General features: G+C 46.6%; 1 protein-coding gene across 5 annotated transcripts in view; it reads left to right on the top strand.

Annotated features, from left to right (window-relative positions):
• Positions 1–4,337: 4,337 nt before the first annotated feature.
• LOC102290238 (BTB/POZ domain-containing protein kctd15) overlaps positions 4,338–6,967 on the top strand; it is an 82,719-nt gene continuing 80,089 nt past the window's right edge. For 2 of the 5 annotated variants that reach the window (XR_006055127.1, XM_014338272.2), the window contains exon 1: positions 4,338–5,162. The gene's annotated coding sequence lies outside the window, so the exon portion shown is untranslated. The remainder of the gene's footprint in view (positions 5,163–6,967) is intronic. The other 3 variants (XM_014338273.2, XM_005936917.3, XM_014338274.2) reach the window with 3 other exon arrangements.

The raw sequence follows: 6,967 nt of genomic DNA, 5'->3' as shown, positions 1-6,967 counted from the left end.
CATGTAACCACCTGCATGAGTGTTTGGGGGGGCGGGCTTTGATTTTGCCACCCTAAGAAAATTTCTCTAGATCCGCCCCTGCTGGTCGGAGGTTTGTTCGGTCCACTCCGTGCCAATGCAGATGTCGAAGAGGAGGGGATTTTGCAGAACTCTTCTCAAGAGATCCCACAAGAAGAACCAACCAGGAGTCCACCGGGTCCGAAGCACACAACGGCACCAAGAGTCACGGACAGGATCGACCAATGGCGCAAAGCTCATGGGGAAAACAAGAAATCCAGATTCTCAGATTGAAGAGCCGACCTCCACGGTTACCCTGTCTTCTGCGTCGCTTCCACAAAGTTGGTGGCAGTGGTAAGGAACGCCAGTGCGGTGGTGTTACTTACAATCAGGGAGGCAGAAAACCTTGGTTGTTGTTTCCAAACTGAGCTAAAGTCTCACAGCTGAACTAAACCTTAGTACGAGGAAGTCAGGAAATACATTCAGGGATATGGTTCCACTGAAAACTGTTTTAGAAATTATGACAGTTTTAGTTTTTAGGGTTTTTTTTTTCAATTCATTGTTCTTCCTGTAAATCTACATTTTAAAATAATGAAATTCAAAAATAAGACTGAAAGTTTCTGTCAGGATTTTTTAGATTATAAAAAAAAGTCAAACTTCGTTTTTTGACATTTTATCCAAAGTTATGACCTAAAAGTCCTACAGAAAATTTGTGTTTTTAACAAATTTACAGATGTCTAACATTTGTAAATGTACTTACATTGCTGTGAAGAGGCCATGTTCTTCTTTGTCAGGCAGCTGAGCTGTGATGGATCAGTGTGAACTTTACTGATGGTTTCAGTTTCACCTCCACCCTATTATAAGCTGTCTCTGGTCCCCTCCCTTTAAGGTGGTGTCACAGAAGGACTCTGTGTGGATGTCACACTTTGCCTCATCTCTGCTGTATTAGGATGAATGAGATGAAAACTGTGCACCCAGTTTGTCCAGCCAACGGTTTTTGGAGAGGAGGCCTTTGGAAGATCAGTGTGGGCGCCTGAAGTGGGAATGCAAGTGTCGCCATTTTATCTGACGTTTTACTTTCAACTTTACACACTGGTGAAATAAAATCATAATAGATGGAGACATATTCCAAAGATGCTGCAGCACCAGTGTTTTACCTGCTCGCCATGAACACCTGACATGTCAGCACTTTGTGCTGATGGCAGCTGAAAACTGTACGATCTAAACAGTGTGTTGTGTTATGCTTTTAAAAATATCTAAAATAACTGTCTCATGCTAAAGTAATCTATGTTTTCTTATTGCATTAAGGTAGGGGTGGCGATATATCGAATATGCTCCATGTATGCTGAGGTTTCCCACGTACGATGGTTAAAATGACTTTATCCTCACTGATAAGTACAAATTGCCACAGAAATATTAAGCTGTCTTTTAATTCACCGAGAGTCATTTTTCTCCCACATGCTGCAAATGCATCATTACCCATGTGGAAAAGAAATAGAAAAGACTTGCATCAGACGTGGCCTACTTCATATAGTGAGTCATATCAGGCTTATTATAAAGTGGCCACTTTCTCATCACTTTCATATATTGTTTTAGTAAGTATCCAAAACATACAAGTTTCATTTATATAATTTTTCTAGGGGTCTTGTATGTGTTTTCACTCTTGTATGCTTTTCATACAAGTTTCACACGAGACAGATACAAACTTTATAAGATTTAGATCTTTTCCATATGGGAGACCCCTCCCAACTGGAAAACTTTCTACCTGCACAGAGCACGTGTGTTTATATCTTACCAGAGTGGTAAAAATATGGTGACAGCGGGAGTTTCAGACTCGCTGTCAAACAAAACGCTGCTAAAGGCTAAAGGACCTGTGCTACTGTACCACCCACTGCAAAGTTAAGAGTGTTTTAAACTCATCACGTGAACCTGTGACTGCTCAGCTGGTTTTATAGTCACTGCCTAGACTTTTGTTTCTGTAATTTGACGTCATCACATTTGTATTTTATAGTATTTATATGTTATAAGCACAAAAAGCACCTTTGTAACTTCAGCTGTTTTATTTCGTCTCGTGTGTTTGTCAAAGGTCGACAGACGTGCTGTCTGCTCTGTGTGTGTTTTTAAATTCATTCAGACTTTTTGTATTTAAAGTAGAAAAAATATTGAATGGTCACTATACTATACCAGTGCAACTTTACGCACTATGTGGTTGAAAATAACATTTGTTTTTGGAGGTTATTTAAACATATGGTGACACATGTCGCTGCTTCTGCTGCTGCCAGGAGAGCAAGCAAGCTGGATGAAGAAGCCTGGGGGTGGATGTTGCAGTGCTACTCAGGGCCGTTAGGATCCCAGTGTCTGTCCCACTCTGAGTTTTAATTTGATCCTTTTATTCTGAAGGATCCCGCATCAGGTGGAAGCACTCCACTTCCTTCAGAAGCCTGTATGACAGACGTTTTAGTGCGGCGAGCCTCCTTAGCTGATGCTACCACAGAGTAACAGGTGGGGTGGCAGGGGCCTTCCACCGGGAGATGATGAGCTTACCCCCCAGCATCAGTGCAGTCTGCACCCACTCAGTGGCTTTAGGTGGAAGATGTTTAGAGCAAAACTCAGAGGACTCAATGGGCAGCCGTGTCTCGTACCTTCAGAGTCCGTGATGGACTGTGATGACACGATGCGTTAGTATTCAGAGCCCCATTTATTCCCACTCGTTGTGATGTGTCAGTTAAAAAGTGTCAAATCCAGCCCACCAGGTTTTCCTGATTTCAGACTAAGAGTCTGTTGATTAAAATCTGGGGCTGTGTTGTATTAGGAGCAGAGGAGGAATAGTCCCTTTACTCTCCACATGTTTGAGCCTCAGATTCGGTACAGTCAAACACGTGTCCTCCACTCCTCTGATGGGGCTCTGTGCAAACTGCATTGGACTCAGCTGATGTCCAGTCTCTTCCATAATCACATTTCTGATGAGTTTTTCAAAGACTTCACGACTGGGTGAGCGTGACAGGCCATTAACTGTATGAAACTCATCGCTGAGTTCAATGATAAAGTGCTGAGTGTGTTTCAGTTTCTGCTGCTGATGTTCCTGCTCTGAGACTTGGATGGATGACCCATGATGAGCAGGAGCTGTGAGCTGGACACAGGCGGTGTTTCACGGAGCTCCTCGCTGTCGTGGAGACACAGCGAGTGATACGATGCTGTCAGCGGAGCTTCATCATCATCAGGATGAAGCACAGATGCTCTCTGCTTCCTCCTGCAGCTCACAGCCGCTCACAACGATCAATGAGTGCCTCCACAAAGGAGCAGGACGTCTGTCACCTCCACTCTACATCCTGGATTTAATAAAACACCAGCAGGGGGCGCCACAGGACAGGCTGGACATGCACGATAGGACAGCAGAGTGAGCGTGAGGGAAGTCGCTTGTGTCTCTGTAAACTCAAACTCTGACTGTAAAGGCCTCAGAGGTCAGAGGTCACAGCTCAGAGCTGGCTGTAAACACCTCACACCTGGGAGGTTAGAGGTCACAGGTCGAGGCACCGCAGCCTAAAAATAAGCACAGCTGAGCTGGGTCTGCCCTGGCACCTCCATCCAGGAGGAAGCTGCACGTCAGCTGGGAGGTGCTGAGGAGGCATCGTGGTTAAACTGAATAACCTTAAATATCACTGAAAGGATAGAAAGCGACTCACAGCAGGCAAAACTAAACACGCTCTCCTCTCAGGGCGGGGCTCCCGGGGTCAGCCTCTGTGACATCGAGGTCCTGCTGCTGCTCTCGTGTCTCGTAAACAGGTCACATGACCTCCGCACCTGAGACAGATCGCAGGTAAAGGTGGACTCGGTCCTGTTGTGCAGCTTGTTCCTTCGTCTTTCCGGTTTCTTGGAATATACACATTCACACACCGAGTCAGCAGGCAGCGCTGAGGCGGAGGTCCCCAGAGAGGAGGAGGAAGAGGAGGAAGAGAGCTGGTAAACAGCAAGGACAGGAGGAGCAGGGGAGAGGAGGAGGTGCGCGCACACACACACACACACACACACACACACACACACACACACACACACGGCTGCTCTACAGTCAATTTAACAATAATAAGAGTCTCTGCTTCCTGTCCTGCTGGTAAATAAAAGCATCATAAACCTGCTCAGATCTTCATTGATTTTTCTAAAGTGTTATTTTTGTCACAGACACCTGCACACAGTCACACTACAGGGAAAAATACCGAGCGAGCTAAAGGAGGGAGCAGCTTTTTCACTTGTCTTCATGAATAACTGTAAACCTGTTGTTTTATTGACTGTATTTGTGCTCTGTTACAAACACTGGAACACTGTGCAGTACAATATCACTGGGCTCACATTAATGTGCTGAGCATCAATGACATAACTGTTCATGTGTCATTGCATAAAATTCTCTTACTGTGTGTGACTGCACAGATGGACACAGAAATGTCAAAGCTAACATTCAGATTATTGTTTTCACGCGGTTTAAATGGACCTCCAGCTGTAACAGCTGAACTCATTAAAACGAAATGAAATTTTCAAACAGGACGCTCTCCTGTCTCCTAACTCACGGTTAGGATTAGAGGAAACAATAAAAACTAAGCAGAAGCACAAACACAGATCTGCCGAGCAGCAGTTTTAACTGTTATGATAATAAAATAAATCCTAACAGTTAAATCTGTGTCGTCACTCTGGTGTGTGTCTGCGTTACATCAGATTCACCTCTGCAGCCCTGACCATCGCGGGCTTTTATTTTGAGGATTTGGCGAATGCGGGCTTTTATTGTGGTGGTCTGACCAAACTTCCTCCGTGTGTCCCGGAGCTTGCCGGTCGGGCTCCGCCGCCCTGCCCTCCCGTTCACAGTACACTCTCAGTCCAGTCCTTCAGCTCCGGGGCCGCTAACGAACTCAGCCCGCGGACACCGCAGCTCACCGGCAGCTCTGCGCCCGTTAGAGCGTTTACTGAGTACCGGAGGAGGAGGGACGCCCGCAGACTTTCCGACGGAACAGAACTCCGCGGACTGCGTCCATGTTGAGCCGCACACAGGTGAGCGCCGGCGGAGCGAGGACCGGGGGCAGCGGGCGCACTTTCAGTCGGTACTCCGGTGATACTGTGACGTAGACCGGACAGCCCGACGGCGAGCGGCGGGGTTCGCGGAGCAGCCGAAAGTAAAGCAGGTGTGTTTGGAGTGCTTTCGTCATTAACACTGACTCCGCCCCCCCGTTAACGCAGATTAAACCGCGTTTTTTTGAGCCAGTGAAAGGTTACGGACAGGGGCGGATACAGAGAAACGGGGCCCGGGGCACAGGTAAGGAAAAAGCCCCCCCTCCTTTTGCTGGTTTTAAACGGGGCAGCTAATTGGATAACCGTGTTTGATGATCAGCTTGTAGTTTGTGCTCGAGCGGCCCTGATTGGTGGACGTTTCTCACATTATTTGACACCTGGAACTGTTATTGTGGCGCTCTGTTTGCTGCTTCCTGACTAGGTTTCACCTAAAGAAGGACCAGAAATCCAAACTTTTACTTTTACTGAAGCGTGAAAAACATTTCCGATAAAGAAATCAAAAGAACACAGACTCTTTTGTTTCTGTTCATTTATTTTATGTCATCCGGCTGTTACATCTTTTGCTCCTCTAATTGATTCCAGTTTATTTCTTTGTGTTTGCTCTGTTGATATTTGTTTAATCATGACAACAAAATGATTAAAGTTGATCAGATGCTGATGGGGAAACAGAACTGATCTCTCGTGTACTCGTCTGAGCGTCTGACGTCAGTCGCAGGGGGGCGGTGCCGGGGTGTCGGTTGATGTCGCGGTGTCTGTTTCTGTGATGTCAGTGGCAGACTGAGCGCGTGCGGAGTTGCTGAAAACAAAGATGGAGATGTTTGCCGTGTGGATCCTCAGCAGCTGATCAAAGAGAAAGAGCGGCGCCTGATCTTCAGGGTGCAATATCAGCTGTGGGCGGAGCCTGCACAGGTCTCAGATCCACCTGTCAAGCTGACGGAGGAGGAGGAGGACGGCTGCTTCTTCTCCTTTGTCAGCAGCAGTTGAATGAAAAGCTGCGATCGCGCTGAATAATTTCTCTCCTCGTGTCTAAAAATAGCCACCCGGCTGCTCCACCTGCACACGGAGCTCTGCTGCACCTACGACGACCCTCGGAGTCACCTGACGTCGGCCGTAACAAACTGAACCAAAATAAACCGGAGCGATGGCGAGGCTGAAATAAACCCGAGCAGCTGTGATTTATCGTTCATAAACACGACCTCGAGTCTGATCTGTGTGGGTTTAGGACGAGTCACAGATCAAACTGAGGTTTTCCCCGATCGATCATTTTATAGATGTTACCTGTTAACGCTCGCCATCTGACCGCTCGGTTCAGGGAGTGCTGCTGCTGGCTGTGTTTGTTTCTCCAGCCCGGTGCGTCCCACCCTGAGCTTTCATCTGCTGGATTTCGGTGACAGCTGGATGGCGATATACGATATATATCTCGATATTTATTTTTAAGCCATAAAGTAAGAACAAACAGAGTTCTTAGTCACAGCTGTGTCCCAAATGTCACACAGGCACTTTTATTAACACACAGCGCAGATGTACAAGAAACAATTACTCAGAAATAAATTATCAGCATTTATTAAATAATAATGCTCCATAAATAAAAGAAAACTGTTGTTTTGTGCATAACAAAAAGCTCACAACTGTGCAGTCAAAATGTAAACTAACAGACGCTGAGCACAACAACAAGCAGCTGCTCTGTTCTTAACTTCTCCTGCGTGACCGACAGCCTGGAGTTTGAAATCCTCTTCGTAACCGCGTCTCTGACCAGGAGCCGTTTACGGTCCTTATACGCACACAGTACGGTGATATTACGCTGAAGCGCAGTACGTATCACTCCGCGAGGCTCCTGACTACGGCAGCCGTAACGCGGTGCGGCTCCGTAGCAAAGTCGTACTCAAACATTTTTAGTCAGATTGCTGAGCGCCGTGTT

The sequence above is a fragment of the Haplochromis burtoni genome, unplaced genomic scaffold (assembly GCF_018398535.1).
Source record: "Haplochromis burtoni strain Fernald_Lab_line unplaced genomic scaffold, NCSU_Asbu1 Contig_222, whole genome shotgun sequence".
In the NCBI taxonomy this organism is placed as follows: Eukaryota; Metazoa; Chordata; class Actinopteri; order Cichliformes; family Cichlidae; genus Haplochromis; species Haplochromis burtoni.
This window is presented reverse-complemented; position numbering and strand designations above follow the sequence as displayed.